At 43.9% G+C, this 16,408-nt stretch overlaps 1 protein-coding gene across 2 annotated transcripts in view; it reads left to right on the top strand.

Annotated features, from left to right (window-relative positions):
• The first annotated feature begins 3,289 nt into the window (after positions 1–3,289).
• Positions 3,290–16,408, top strand: part of LOC125454307 (SPRY domain-containing protein 3-like) — a 559,019-nt gene continuing 545,900 nt past the window's right edge. The window contains exon 1 of one of the 2 annotated variants that reach the window (XM_059647616.1): positions 3,290–3,366. The gene's annotated coding sequence lies outside the window, so the exon portion shown is untranslated. The remainder of the gene's footprint in view (positions 3,367–16,408) is intronic. The other variant, XM_059647617.1, reaches the window with a different exon arrangement.

The following is a 16,408-nucleotide window of genomic DNA, read 5'->3' as shown; positions in this document are numbered from 1 at the left end:
AGGATCTCCTGCAGAGATGTCCTGGAGATGACATGACTGACCTCTAATAATCATGACAGTCTTCCTATGTTCCGGGTAAATTAAGCAGCTTGCTTTCTTCTTTTTTCCACGGCAAAGTGGAGAAGTTCCCATATTCTCACATCGTATTCCATCTGCCAAATTCCCGCCCACTCGTTTAATTCTCAAATACTCACTTACGTTGAAGTTTATCCCTGTAACACTGCCAAGCTCTCTTGTCTATTTTCTAACTTTTATTCCTCTACTTTCTACATACTCTTCCTAATTTTCTCCTTTCCAATTTCATTTCTTCTGCCCATTTTGAATCTCCTAGAACATAGAAATTACAGCACAGTACAGGCCCTTCGCCCCCCCGATGTTGTGCCGTTGTTCCCATCTTAACCAGGCCAATTGACTTTGAGTTTCAGCACCATCAAAATCTACTGCAAGATTATTGGTTCCACCTCCATTGAGGCCTCACCCAATCCAGTCCTCCCCGCAAAACAATCGATCACGTTCTCTCCTGTCCCACCTCTGCAGTGCTGTGTCTAACAGCTCGAGCTTTTATTCTCATACTCAATCGCTATTGGAGCAATGTGGAGATGTTTTGGTTCTCCAGTTCTCTGCAAGCTCCGTAAACTCTCTCAGTCGGACCGCATCCTCTTTCTGCCTAGGTCATCGATACTGATTTCAACAATGGGCTCTTACTATTCATTTCCTGCTCCCTCCGAGTGTCCTGCAGCATCTCAGTGACTGCCTTCATTTTGAACACCCCATCCTGGAGTTACATAGGAGGCCACTCCCCCCTCACCCTTCACTCCAAATCAACTCCATTTTTCCTTCCCTTTCCCCATTCTTTCTCCTCTCCCACTTCACTCTTTATCTCCTCTCTTCTATTCTTTTCCTCCTCCACTCACAACCGAAACACTCACTTCCCACATCAACTTCTTCCACCTACTCATCAAATTCCTCTAATGTCCTCTCCTCACCTCCTTTTCGCATTCCGTCCATCCTCTTGCTTAACTTCCTCTAGGTCATCTCTACTTGCTCCCCAATAGCACACTTTCCCTTTTCCTTTCATTCATTCCCGATCACCGAATCTATATATTAACATTTTTTTTGAGTTTGGAGCTTTGAATTTGAACAAGCCATGTATGGATTTTCTGCGTGTCTGAAGGATTTCAATTATTATCTTGCAAGAATTTCTGTAGCTGTAGTGATTTCATTTTTTTCTCTCTAGTCATTTGAGAGAAGTAACATTCAGGAACTAGTGCGTGTGTTTTGTTTACATCTGTGTGTTCCTTTAGTCTTTTGGGTGGTCATTTCCACTATTCTGATTCCATCAAGATAGGAGCTTGTCTTTTTAAACTTAGACAAAACTCCCCAATAGATTTAGGGGTACAGGTTCATAGAGCCTTGAAAGTGGAATCACAGACAGGCAGTGTGGCGAAGATGGCTTTTGGTATGCTTTCTTTCACCGTTCAGGGCACCGAGCATAGAGTTGGGACATCATGTTACAGCTCTACAAGATGTTAGTGAGGCCACTTTTAGAGCATTGTGTGCAGTTCTGGCCACCCTAACATAAGAAAGGACATTATTGAATTTGAAAGGGTGCAGAAAAGATTTGCCAGGATGCTGCCGGGACTGAAAGATTTGAGTTATAGGGAGAGGTTGGATAGGCTGGGAGTTTTTTTTCTGGAGTGCAGGAGACTGAGGGATGACCTTATCAAGGTATATAAAATCATGAGAGGTGCAGATAAGGGAAGTAGCCAACAGCATTTCCCCATAGTAGGGGAGTCTAAGAATAGAGGGCATAGGTTTAAAGTGGGAGGGGAGAGATACAAAAGGGTCCAGAGGGGCAGTTTGTTCACACAGAGGGTGTTCAATGTCTTCAACAGGTTACCAGAGATACTGGTGAAAATGAGTACAATTTTGTCATTTAAGTAATATTTAAACAGGATGTGGACCAAACACAGGCAATTTTTTTCCTCTTTATCCATTAAGGGGATGAGGTTATCACAGGCCAGACAGCATTTATTGCCCATCCCTAATTGCCCAGAGGGCAGTTAAGAGTCAACCACATTGCTGTGGGTCTGGAGTCACATGGAAACCAGACCAGGTAAGGATGGCAGTTTCCTTCCCTAAAGGACATTAGTGAACCAGATGGGTTTTCCTGACAATTGACAATGGATTAATGGTCAACATTAGATTCTTAAATCCAAATATTTTTATTGAATTCAAATTCCACCATCTGCCATGGTGGGATTTGAACCCTGGTCCCCAGATTATTATCTGGGTCTCTGGATTAACAGTACAGGGATAATGCCACCAGGCCATCATCTCTCCACAATTGAGAAAACTTGGCAGCATGGACAAGTTTGGCCAAAGGGCCGGTTTCTATACTGTAAACCTCTATGACTTTAAATAACGTGATAGAGGAGGTAGAGGAACACAGGGGTATAGAGATAGTGGGATAGAGAAGCATTGGGATGCAAGGATAGAGAAGTTTAGGGTATGAGGGTGAGAGGGAAACTGCTTACTGGGATAGTGAGATATAGGGATAGAGGAATGGGGGTAATTGTAATACAGGGATAGTTAGATATAAGGATAGAGGGATAAAACGTCTGGGCAGAAGTAGGTCATTCAATCTACTGAGCTCACTTTGTGATGCAATGGGATCATGGCTGATCTGATAGCCCAGTTTTGTGCCTTTTCCCCATACACCCCCAATTCCGTTACTGATTAAAAATTTATCTCAGCCTTGAAGATACTGAATGACCCAGCTTTGATGGCCCTCTGTAGTAAGGAATTCCACAGCTTCACTCTTCTATTTCCTTTGAAATAAAGATCAATGTCCCACTTTTCAGGCCATTGAATTAACAGAGGAAAATTCCACTGATGGGGGAGAGAGGGCAATGAGATACAGGGATAGTCAGACATAAGGATAGAGCGGTTTTTAGATACAGGGATAATGGGATATAGGGATAGAGGGGCATTGGGTTCCAGGGAAAGTGGGGCACACAAAGAGAGAATTAGAATATAGGGTTAGTGGGATATATAGGGATAACAGGGATAGCATGGATAGTGGGATACAGGAATACAAGGATAGACGGTACTGGAATACCGGGATAATGGGTTATAGGAATATAGGGATGCAGAGGATACTAGGATGGATACCCTGGGGCATCAGGCTGTCAATGCACAAGGATCGGGATTTGCAGTTTCTGCGGATGCGGAGTTTGCGCGACCCCGCGTAGCCGCTGCATCAGGACCAGGGCGCGCTCCCGATGCACTCGGGACCGCGCCCAGAAGGAACGTGCGCGGCAACGGGAGCGACGAATCCTCGGGAAAAAAAAATCAAGGAATAAGGTAAAATATCGACCCAATCCAGGGATAGAAAGAGTGAGATGAAAATCATCAGCACAGAGAGAGAAATCATGAGATAGACGTAGAAAAAATATCCCAGGATAGAGAGAGAGAGGGGTAAATCCTGGCATCGAGAGAGATAATTCCCAGGATGCAGGGAGTTGGAAATCATTGGGATAGAGTGAGGGCACAAAATCCCGGCAGAGAACGAGAGAATTTCCAGGATAGAGAGAGTGAGAAATCTCAGGACAGAGAAATAGAGAAATCCTGGCTCAAAGAGACAGAAAAATCCCGGGGTGGAGGGAAAGACAAATCACCAGGATTGAGACACTGAGCGAAATTCCAGGATAGAGAGCAAAATAAACTTGGGAAAGAGAGAGAAAAGTCACAGAATAGAGAGAGGGAGGGATATCATACAGTAGGGAGAGACAGAGAGAGAGAGAGAGAGAGCCCTAGGAAAGAGAGAGAGAAAATCATGGCAAAGAAATAGAGTCATGGGATACAGACAGAGAAATCCCAGGATGTAGGGGGGAAAAGGAGAGAAAAAAATCGGATAGAGGGAGATAAATCCCAGGATAGAGAGAAATGAAAAATTATTAGGATGGAGACTGAAATCGTAGGTAAAGAAAGAGAAATCCTGGGAAAGTGTGAGAGAAAAATCATCAGGAAGGGAGGGAGAGAAATCCTGGGATAGAGCGAGCAAAAAAATTAGGATAGAGAGAGAGTGCAATCACAGGATCAAGAAAGAGAGAGAAATCATCTGGTTAGAGAAAAACAATCTTCATAGAATCCATATGGTGTGGAAGCAGACCATTTGGCTCATTGAGCCCACAATCATCCACTGAAGAGCAGCCCACTCAAACCCACCCCTTACCCTACCCCTGCATTCCCCAGCCTGAACACTCTGGGCAATTTCCCACAGCCAAGCTACCCAGCCTGCGCACCTTTGGACTGTGGGAGGAAACCCGGAGGAAACCCACGCAGACACGGGGAGAATGTGCAAACTCCACGCAGACGGTCAACACTGGAACTGAACTGAGGTTCCTGATGTTGTGAGGTAGGACTGGTAACTACTGAGCCACTGTGCTACCCCGATCTCTCCTCCGACATCGCCGGCTACATAGAGCCAGAATGTCGTGTTCCAGGCCATGTTGCATGTTCTGTTTTGAGATGAAGCTGGATACCAGGATAGACAGAAAGAGAGAGAGAGAAGAAAAAGCAGGATACAGAGAATAAGAGAGAAAGAAAACATGGTCTAGAGGAAGTGAGAGAAATCCACAAGACAGAGAGAGAGAATTCCCGGGATAGAGAAAGAGATTTTAAAAAATTGAAATAGAGAGAAAGAGAAATCACAGGATAGCGAAAGAGGGAGAAATTATGAGAGAAAAAGAGAAATCACAGGATAGAGAGAAGGAGAAATCACAGGATAGAGAGAAAGGGAGAAATTATGAGAGAGCGAGAAATCACAGGATAGAGAGAGAGAAAAAAAAATACAGTTTTATATAAATAGAGAGTAATCCTGGGATATATATAGAGAGAAAAGTCCCAGTATTGAGAGACAGAGAAATTCTGTTGTAGAGCGAGAGAGAGAGTGAGAGAAATTCCAGGATGGATAGAGAAGAAAATAAAAGAAGAAGGAAAAATGTTAAATTGAGGTATTTCTAAGTCACGATCTACCCAGCACAGAGGTGACAGGGAATCTTGGTGTGAGTTAGAAGCAGGTTTGGGTGGCTTGTGATGGACAGAGGTTAGAGTTTGGGAGGCCAGTCAGCGCTGTGTTGAAATAGCCAGATCAGCAAGTAACAAAAGACATGAATGAGGGTTTCTGTAGCGGATCAACTGACACAAGGTTGGAGATGAACCATGTTACAGAGGGTATGATGGATGGGTCTTGTTCTCAGGGTCAAATCCAATACCATGGTTGTGAGTAATGGATAGAGTAACAGTGAGTAGTAAAGGACTTCATGATGGGCAGAAGATAATGGCTTCAGTCTCCCAATATTTAATTGAAGGTAATACCTATGTATCTCGTACTGGATGGCAGGCAGTCAGTGTGAAACACCAGAGGGTAAGGGATTGCAAGTGGTGGAGGGAGGGAGTTATTGGAGTAGTTAATGGACCTGAAGTGAGTTAAGTTGAGTGTCTCTATCGATGCATCAAGGCAGGATTGAGGAGACCAGAGGCGTCATATCAATGCTGTTGTTGTTCTTGGCATGTGCCATTATTGTTCATAGGGATCAGTGACCAGGGGTCAGGGATTGAAGGGAAGGGGCAGGAGGTTAAGAGTGATACGGGAAAACCCTTTCACCAAGAGGGTGGTGAGAATCTGGAACTCACTGCCTGTAAGGGTGGAAGAGAAACCATCCTTTGTTGGCAGATTATGGAAACTCACAAGATTTGTTGGGTTTTGATAACAAAGTGTGGGGCTGGATGAACACAGCAGGCCAAGCAGCATCTTAGGAGCAGAAAAGCTGACATTTCGGGCCTAGACCCTTCATCAGAAAAGTTTTGATAGTTGGTGATTTCAGTTACCATGGGGTAGACTGGACAAAAGCCAAATTCCTACAATGTGTGCGGAAGAACTTTCTGGAACAGCACATTTCCAGTGTGACCAGGGAGAGAGCTGTGTTGGATTTGGTCTTAGAAAATGAGGCAATGGAGAATGTCAGAGTGGGGAATAGTGATCATAACTTAATAAGGTTCAATGTTGAGTTGGTAAAGAATACAAATCAGTCAATGATTAAGATCCGAGATTGGAACGGGACAGATTTTAGGGGTCTACAAATTAAACAGGATCATGTTGATTGGAAACACATGCAGCTGGATAAAACAATGGGTGAAAAATGGGAGAATTTCAAGAGCATGGATAGATAGGGAGCCAGCTTGGTACATACCCATGAGAAGTAAATACGGTATCAAAAGCAGTAGTACCCTGGATGACTAAAGATATTGATGAGAGAATGATGAAGAAGCTGGAGGCAGATGATACATACGGGAATAATAACAGCAAAGAAAACAGGCAGAGTACCTGAAATGCAGGAGAGAGGCGAAGGCTGGAATGTGTAAGACTAGGAGAAAACATGAGGAAATGATGGCAGCCTGCACTAAAACACAGAGTAAAATGTTCTTCAAGTGAAGGATAGAGTAGGGCCCATAAGGAATGAGCAGGGTTAGCTGATCATTGAAGCAAAAGGTGTGGCAGAGAGACTCAATGAACACTTTGCTTCTATCTTTACCCAATTAGAAAATAGTGACACTGACCCAGCTGCAAATGTAGGTGTTGAGGGGGATAGTGACAGATAAAGAATTGGTGCTAAAATGTCAGGCAGCTGTCCAGGTGGAGAAGCCACCCGGCCCAGGTGGGATGCATCCTGATAGGATGCATTACTGAGAGATGGAAGGGAACAAATCACGGAGCCATTGACAGAAATTTTCCAGGCCTCTCTGAACACAGGATTATTCGGGGGCCTGGAAAGTTGTGAATGGGACTCTGTTGTTTCAGAAAGGGACAAAGGATAACCTGGGAAATGACAGAGCTGACAGCTTGACATCAATATTGGGAAAACCAATGGAGCCCACACTATTGGATAAGATAAATAAACAATTAGGGAAAAATAACTTAATACCAGCCAGTCAGCGTGGCTTTGTCACGGGCAGGTCATGCCGGACTAATTTAATGGAGCCCTCTGACGAGGTGGCACAGTCAGTGGGTGAGGGTGCTGGGGGTGTTGTGTATTTGCACGTTCAGAAAGCACGTGATACTGTGCCACACAGCGGGTTGGTTAGCAAATGGGAAATGTTTGGGATTGGTGGGTCCTCGACAGCACGGAATAGAAGTTGGCTGAAGGATCAAAAACAGAGGGTAGGTATAGAGGGACATTTCTCAGATTGGAGAGAAGTTGAAAGTGGCATTCACCAAGGATCAGGGTTGAGACGCTTACTTTATCTGATTGATATAAATGATTTGGAGGAGGGGTGTTGGGGAAAAAGTCTCTAAACTTGCAGGCGATACTGAGTTACGGAGAACAGTGAATTGTGAGGGTGATGCTGAGTGGTTTCAGAGGGACATTGACAAGTTGGCCAAATGGGCAGACAGCTGGCAGATGAATTTCAGTGCAGAGAGACATGAGATAATGCATTTTGGTAGAAGAAACACAGAGAGACAGTACAGACTCAATGGTACAACTTTGTTGGGAGTGCAGGAACAGAGGGACCTCTGGGTTCACTGATGCTCTGAGGGTAGCCGGGCAAGTTGAAATAGTTGTTAAGAAGTTTAAAGGATTCTTGGGTTTATAAATAGTGGCATAAGAGTATAAAAGCCAGGAAGCGATACTACACCTCAGCGAATCATTGGTCAGACCACATTTGGAGTATTGTGTTCAGTCAGTGCACCTTGTTTAATGAAGGATGTTAAAACCCTGTAGAGACTTCAAAGGAGATTTACCAGGAATGAGGGATTTTAGATACAAGGAAAAATGAGAGAGATTGGGCTTATTCTCATTGGAGCAGAGAAGATTAAGAGGTGACCTGACTGAAGTGTTCAAAATTATGAACAGTATTGACAGGGTAAAGAAGGATATCGTGTTTTGACTGGTTTTGTATGCCAGGGGTTACATTTTCAAGATTATCAGTGAGAGGGCTCGGAGTGAGATGAGGAGAAACCGCTTTGCTCAGACAGTTGTTAGGATTTGGAATGTGCTGCCTGGGAGAGTTGGGGAGGTGGATTCCACAGGAGGTTTCAAAAGGAGCTGGATATATATTTGAAAGGGTTGTAGTCAAGAAGGCATACGGCATGTTTTCCTTCATCGGACGGGGTATTGAGTACAAGAGTTGGCAGGTCATGTTACTGTTGTATAGGACTTTGGTTCGGCCACATTTGGAGTACTGTGTGCAGTTCTGGTCGCCACATTACCAAAAGGATGTGGATGCTTTGGAGAGGGTGCAGAGGAGGTTCACCAGGATGTCACCTGGTACAGAGGGCGTTAGCTATAAAGAGAGGTTGAGTAGATTAGGATTATTTTCATTAGAAAGATGCAGATTGAGGGGGGACCTGATTGAGGTCTACAAAATCATGAGAGGTATAGACAGGGTGGATAGCCAGAAGCTTTTCTCCAGAGTGGGGGACTCAATTACTAGAGGTCATGATTTCAAGGTGAGAGGGGAAAAGTTTAAGGGAGATATGCGTGGAAAGTTCTTTACACAGAGGGTGGTGGGTGCCTGGAACGCGTTGCCAGCGGAGGTGGGAGAGGCGGGCACGATAGTGTCATTTAAGATGTATCTAGACAGATACATGAATGAGCAGGGAGCAGAGGGATACAGATCCTTGGAAAGTAGGCGACAGGTTTAGATAGAAGATCTGGATCAGTACAGGCTTAGAGGGCCGAAGAGCCTGTTCCTGTGCTGTAATTTTCTTTGTTCTTTATTCTTTAGAGGCCTATGGAAATAGGGCAGGATAGTGACACTGATTGGATAACTGTTTCAGGAGCCAGGACAAACACGTTGGGTCGAATAGCTTCCTTCTTTTCTGTAATTTTCCATGATGCCGCGATTCTAAGTACTTAAATGTTCACAAGTAATGCCAAGGCTTATGGCCTCTGGCTCAAGCACTGGAAAAATGGTATTAGAATAGTTAGGTAATGCAGCGTGGAGCTGGAGGGACACAGTAGGCCAGGTAGCATCGGAGGAGCAGGAAAGTTGACGTTTCATGTTTGGACCCTTCCTCAGTAAATCCTGACCTAAAACGTTGATTCTCCCGCTCCTCTGATGCTGCCTGGCTTGCTGTTTTCCTCCAACTCCACACTGTGTTATCTCTCACTCCAGCATCAGTGGTTCTTGCTACCTCTTAGAATAGTTAGGTGGCTTTTTATGTGATAGGTGCAGAATTGATGGATGAAAGGGCCTTTTCCCGTACTGTGCATCCCAATGATATGGTGAGAAAGTGGGAACAGAATGTTGAGTTGGGTCACTGAACATATTGGAACACATTGATGGGATGAATGGGCAACTCCTGCTCCAAGTTTCTAAGTTTCAGTGTTTCAATGGGAGCAAGAGACTTTTGAAATTGAGAAAAGAGAATTTTCTTTGTTCTTTATTCTTTAGAGGCCTATGGAAATAGGGCAAGATAGTGACACTGATTGGATAACTGTTTCAGGAGCCACACTGTGTTATCTCTCACTCCAGCATCAGTGGTTCTTGCTACCTCTTAGAATAGTTAGGTGGCTTTTTATGTGATAGGTGCAGAATTGATGGATGAAAGGGCCTTTTCCCGTACTGTGCATCCCAATGATATGGTGAGAAAGTGGGAACAGAATGTTGAGTTGGGTCACTGAACATATTGGAACACATTGATGGGATGAATGGGCAACTCCTGCTCCAAGGGATGGGATAAAGAGAGACAGAAATCCTGGGAAAGAGAAAGCGAGGAAGAGGAATCCCTGAATAGAGAGAGTGAGAAAAAAGTCCCAGGCTTGAGAGTGAAATCTCAGGATAACCCGAAAGTGTAATCACAGGAGACAGAGAGCAAGAGAGAATTCCTGAGATAGAGAGAGAAATCTCAGTACAGAGTGAGAGTGAAAACATGTGATAGAAAGTGGAGAGAAATAGAAATTATGGGATTAAGATCGAGAGGAACCCCTGTATAAAGTTGAAGAAAAATCTTGGGATAGAGAAAAGAAACATAGGATAGGGAGACAGAGAAAGAAATCGCAGATTAAAGGGAGTGTGAAATCCAGGGATATATAAATATATATAGAGAGGGAATGAGATAGAAATCCTGGGATAAAGACAATGTGAAATCATTGGCTAGAGAGTGACGGAGAGAGAACTCACCCAAGAGAAGCGGTAGGGATGGAGAGAGGAAAAATCCCAGGAATGAAGGAAAAGTACCAGCAGAGAGAGAGAGAGAGAGAGAGAGAAATCCCAGGATAGATAAACGATAAATTTCAGGGGTGATTAAGAGAAACTTTGGGATACATAAAGAGAACTAAAGCAGAGGAATCCCAAGGTAGCTGGAGAAAAATCCCTGAACAGGGAGAGAGACAGAGAGGGACAGATCCCAAGATAGTGACTGACGTTGATCTTTTATGGGATATTTGTGTCACTGGCTAGGCCAGCATTTGTTGCCCTTCCCCAATTGCCCAGAGGGCAGTTAAGAGTCAACCACCTTGTTGTGGGGTTGGAGTCATTTTGGATCAGACCGAGGAAGGATGGCAGCTATCCCTTCGTAAAGGACAATTGTTTACAAATGGTTACACGGTCACTATCAGCTAGATTTTTGTTCAAGATTTTTATTGAATTCAGATTACACCATCTGCCATGAAGGAATTCAAATAGGATTCTCCAAGACATTAGCCTGGGATCCAGATAAAGAGGAAGAGAGGAATCCTGGGGCATAGAGATATCATTGAGCGATGAGAGTTAGTGGGGGAGATAACCTCGGATAGAGAGATAGAGATATCCCCAGATGGAAAGATAAATCACAAGGAAAAGAAAGCGCAATCCTGGGATTATAGAAGGAGAAAAATCATGAACTGGAGAGAGAAAGAGAGAGAGAGAGAGAGAAAGAGAGAAAGAAATATGTAGGATAGGGAGAGAGAAAACTTCAATGATTGAGAGTGAGGATTCTGAGATGGTGAGATAAAGAGCGAACCCCTGAAATCACAGGATTTAGAGTGAGAGAATATTCCTAAAATAGAAAGGAATAAAAACCCTTGAATGAAGAGCAAGAGAGCAAACCTTGAAATCTTTTTTAAAGGGATAGGGTGAATCCCAGACCAGAGAAAGAGAAAAATAAGTCCTTGGACAGAGAGGTGTAGAGCTGGATGAACACAGCAGGCCACGCAGCATCAGAGGAGCAGGAAAGCTGATATTTCTGATGAAGGGTCTAAGCACGAAACGTCAGCCTTCCTGATCCTCTGATGCTGCTTGGCCTGCTGTGTTCATCCAGCTCTACACCTTGTTATCCCAGATTCTCCAGCATCTGCGGTTCCCACTGTCCTTGGACAGAGAAAGTGTGAACCCTGAACCTGAGGATAGTTTGAGACTGAACCCTGAAATATGGAGGGAGTGATCCCTGAAATCTTGAGGTAAGAAGGCAGGTGGTCCGGGAGTGCTGGGGTTGGGGAGGTTATAGCAAGTACAAAGTAAAACATTGTTGTTGTAAAGTTGGATTCAAAACAGTTCACGTTAATAAATTTCCACAAGGAGCAATCTGAACAAAGACTGAGCAATCTTTCTTAATGATGCTTGTTTCTGAGCAGTTTCTAAAGACAGTTGAAGAAGATTTCTGATTATCTGGGTGTTCAGTATGTTTTATTATTCATACAGCAGCATGTATTGCCTTTCTGTCATGCATATTGTGGGTGTAGACACTGCTGTGATCAATAGTGCCTTTTACTGTCATTTAGAGCTAAAGGGATCTTTATCTGGCTCTTCAGTAATGTCATTGGTAACTTTCTAAAAAATTCATTTATGGAAATTGGATGTCTCTGTCTGGGCCCAGCTTTTATTGCCCGTCCCTTGGTGCCCCTTGAGAACGTGGGGGTGAGCTGCCTCTTGAACTGCTGCAGTCCATGTGCTGTTTAAGACTCACAATGCCTACTTACTAAAAACAAACTTGTCTTCTTAGTGAGATGACCTTGCAGAATTAAATTATTTTCTCTCCAAGCCAAACACACATGTTCACATAGATATTAGACAACATGACTCCGCAGTGGCATTACGGTTTCAGTGCACAAACACAAACAAGTAACAGTGCTCGTGTGCGCCGAGATTTTGTGTGTGGAGGATACAGCGGGCTCAGTTGTCACCGTTCCTTCGATTTCTTGGTGGTGAGAGTGGAGTGTTGTTTGCCACAGGGCATAAGTGGACGGTCAGTTCAGGTGAAGTTAGCGGGAGCTGCCGATGTGGGAGTCAGAAACAACAGGGTGTGGAGCTGGAGGAACACAGCAGGCCGGGCAGCATCAGTGGAGCAGGAAAGCTGACATTTCAGTCAGGACTCTTCTTCAGAACTCAGGAGGGGGAATGGAACTGGGAAATAAATAGAGGGAGGAGGACTGGGCCTAGGGGAAGGTAGGTGGGATGGTGATAAGGTCTGAGGAAGGGACACCGGACCCGAAACGTTAACTCTGTTTTCTCCTCCACAGATGCTGGTGGACCTGCTGAGCTTTTCCAGCAACTTCTGTGTTTGTTCCTGATTTACAGCATCTGCTGTTCTTTTGGTTTTTATTTTGTTGTTGTTGTGGTGATAGGTGGATGCAGGTAGGGGGTGGTAGGGATTAGTCAGTGGGAAGGGAGGGGCAAATAGGTGGGAGGGAAGATGGACAGCTTGTGTCAGGTCAAGGAGGTGAGAGGGAGGATGGGTGGGGTTGGGGAAAGGTAGGTAGGATGGTGATTGGGTGACGCAGGTAGGACATCATGGGGAGATGGGTCAACAGCCCAACATTTAGAGTTTATGGAGAGACCAGGGAAACTGATTTTGATAGCTTTCCTACGTTCCTAGAAGAACACTTCTCCACAATATCCCTTCAGCCAATTTTCTTTACTGGTTAACTCATGTTCACACACAGAGAGAGAGAGAGAGAGAGAGAGAAAGAGAGAGCACCGTTGCTCACATACCAGCTTTCTTCTGATCCCCAATCATAAAAAGTGACGGAATTTGCTATTTCCAGGCTGGAGGTCCTTTTCCAACTGACTCAACAACTTCCAGGTCTCTGCTAAACGGAAATAGAAGTCTAGAGGCTATTGCTAGGCAATGAATAGCGATACTTGTAGTGTTTCTCTAAGTCTGCTTGTCTAACCACTAAGGGCCTTAAAATTCATGTCTTATCTGCTCTCCAAATCTTTGCTGGACACTGCTTTTCAAAGTTGGTGAGTTTTCCAAGAAACAGCAGGTAATCCACAGTTATCTTTCACATTTTGGTTTTTAAGTCATTCTTTGCAGCCCAGGAATTGTCCATGCCTTTCAGGGTGCCTAATCCTGTGCCAGTGAAGAGGTTGGGCCTATACTCTCTCGGCTTTAGAAGAACATAGAACATAGAACATAACAGCACAGTACAGGCCCTTCGGTCCTCATTGTTGCGCCGACCTGTCATACCGATCTCAAGCCCATCTAACCTACATTATTCCATGTACATCCATATGCTTATCCAATGACCATTTAAATACCCTGGTGAGTCTACGACTGTTGCAGGCAGGGCATTCCACACCCCTACTACTCTGAGTAAAGAAACTACCTCTGACATCTGTCCTATATCTATCACCCCTCAATTTAAAGCTATGCCCCCACGTGCTAGCCATCACCATCCGAGGAAAAAGGCTCTCCCTATCCACCCTATCTAACCCTCTGATTATTTTATATGTTTCAATTAAGTCACCTCTCAACCTTCTTCTCTCTAATGAAAAAAGGGGATCTCGTTGAGAATTATACAATGCTTACAGAGCTAAACAGAGTAGATGCAAAATGTATATTTCTCCTGATTGAGGAGCTGGGATATAGAACCAGGGGACACAGATTCACGATAGAGACAGGTCAATTGCGATTCAGTAAAGGGGTGGTGAATCTTTGAAAACTGTACCCCGTTGGGGTCTGGATATTTGAGAATCATTGAGAAGTTCAAGATAGAAACTGATAGATTCCTTGTTATTGATGACAGCGACAATACGGTGATAGTGAGGGAGTATGAGGTTCATGTCAATGGTCAGGCATGATCTTACTAAATGACAGAGCAGGCTTGAGTGAATATTGGAAATGTGAGTTGTTACGAAGAAATAAGAAATTTACAAATGGATGTAGGTAAGAAAGGGGAATAGACTGAAATCTGAAAATGAGGTTATCATTTGGTGAGGAATAGAAAGGCAACTTATTATTTAAATGAAGAGAAACCTCAGAATGCTTCAGTGTAGAGGGATCTGGGAGCCCTTGCTCATGAATCATACAAAATTAGTGCACAGGCGCAGGAGATAATTCAGCGTCTAGGCCCGAAACATCACACTTCCTGATCCTCTGATGCTGCTTGGCCTGCTGTGTTCATCCAGCTCCACACCTTGTTATCTCAGATAATTTTTGATTTGATTTATTTACTGTCACATGTACCTGAGTACAGTGAAGAACTTTATTTGTGAGTCGTACAGGCAGATTGTAGTAAGTAAGGGCATACAGGTCATATGGTGAAAGAAACTTAGTTGGAGCCATAGAGGTTACATCGCCCAGAGCATGTGCTAGGCAAGATCAACATTAGTCTGATAAGGAAGGCGAATGGAATTATGGCATTCCTTGCTAAAGGCATGAGGTTTAAAAGTAGGGGAAGTGCTGCTGCAGCTGTACAAGGCTTTAGTGAGACTGCAGCTGCAGAACCACAGACAGTCTTTGACCTCTTACTTGAGGAAAGAATGGAGGCAGCTCAGAGGAGGTTGATTGCAGAGTTAAGGGGCTTGTCTAATGGGAGGGTTGGCTTATGAGGAGAAATTGTGTAGACTGGGATCATACTCATTGGAATTTAGAAGAATGCAGGGGATTTTATTGAAAAATATAAAATTATGAAGGGAATAGATATGATAGAATCAGGGAGCTTGTTTCTACTGGTGAGTGAAACTAGAACTAGGGGAATAGATTTAGGACTGAGCTGAGGAAGAATCTCTTCACCCAAAGGGTTGTGAATCTATGCAATTCCCTGCCCAGTGAAATGTTTGAGGCTACTTTGAATGTTTTTAAGGCAAGGTTAGATACATTTTTGAACAGAGAAGGAATTAAGGGTTATGGTGAGTGGGTGGGTAAGTGGAGCTGAGGCCATAAAAAGATCAGCCATGACCTTATGAAAAGGTGGAGCAGGTTTGACGTCTCTCATGCTCTTAGGTTTTATGAAGAGAGATTGAGCAATTTAAGTTGATTCTGTCCGGATTTTAGAAGAATAATTAAGGTAGAGAAGATGCTATAGAGGATTATAAGTTCATAGAGTCATGCAACACGGAAGCAGATACTTTGGTCCAACTTGTCAATGCCGACCGTAAACACAAACCAAACTGGTCCCATTTACCTGCATTTGGCCTATGTTCCTCTAAACCTCAACTATCCGTGTACCTGTCCAAATGTTAGTTAAATATTGTAATTGTACTCATCTGCACCACTTCCTCTGGCAGCGTGTTCCATACACACACCATCCTCTGTGTGAAAAAGTTCCCTTTTAATTCTCTCTCCTCTCATCTTAAACCTATGACCTCTAGTTTGGACTCTCGCACCCTGGGGGAAAGACCTTTACTATGCACCTTGTCTATGGCCCTCATGACTTTTTAAATCTCAATAATTGCACCGCTGAGCCTCTGACATTCCAGCCCCAGCCTTAAAGTAGATATGGAAAGGATGTTTCTTATGTGTGGCAATGAGGGGTCATAGCTGTGAACCTGTGAAATTCACTATCCCAGAGTGGGATGGATGCTGGGACAGTGAGTACATTTAAGGAGAGATAGATAGATTTTAAATATTTTTTTCAGTGATTTGAGGGGTTATGGAGAGCAGCAGGAAAGTGGAATCAATGCCAAGATGAGATTAGCCATGATTGTATAGAATGGTAGAACAGACTCAAACGGCTGAAAGGCCTGCTCCTGCTCCAAGTTCTTATGATCTTCTGAGGAGCTTTTTATATTTGTGCATGCGATGAGGTCATCCAATGTGATGATCCACTGGAGGGGGTTATTGTCCATCTCTCATTGCCCAGAGGGCAGCTAAGAGCCTGCTCTTTTGTTAAAGTAAGACCTCTCTGCTTTTCAGTGTTATCCCTTCAGAAATGAATCCTTTTTTCTGAATAGTTTAACCAACCTCATTCTATAAGGGAACTGAGTGCCTTACTTTGCCAGTTCAGAGGGCAGTTGAGAATCACTCACATGGCTGTGGGTCTAGAGTCGTATTTAGGCCAGACCAAGTAAGGATGGCAGATCTCCTTCCCTGAAGGACGTTTTTGAATCAGGTGGGCTTTCACAAAAGTTTCATGATCACCATCACTGAGACTAATATTCAGTTCCAGATTTATTCATTGAATTGAAGTTCCTCCTC

The sequence above is a fragment of the Stegostoma tigrinum genome, chromosome 7, assembly GCF_030684315.1.
Source record: "Stegostoma tigrinum isolate sSteTig4 chromosome 7, sSteTig4.hap1, whole genome shotgun sequence".
NCBI lineage: Eukaryota > Metazoa > Chordata > Chondrichthyes > Orectolobiformes > Stegostomatidae > Stegostoma > Stegostoma tigrinum.
The sequence above is the reverse complement of the archived record's forward strand: the minus strand, read 5'-3'. Positions and strand labels throughout refer to the sequence as shown.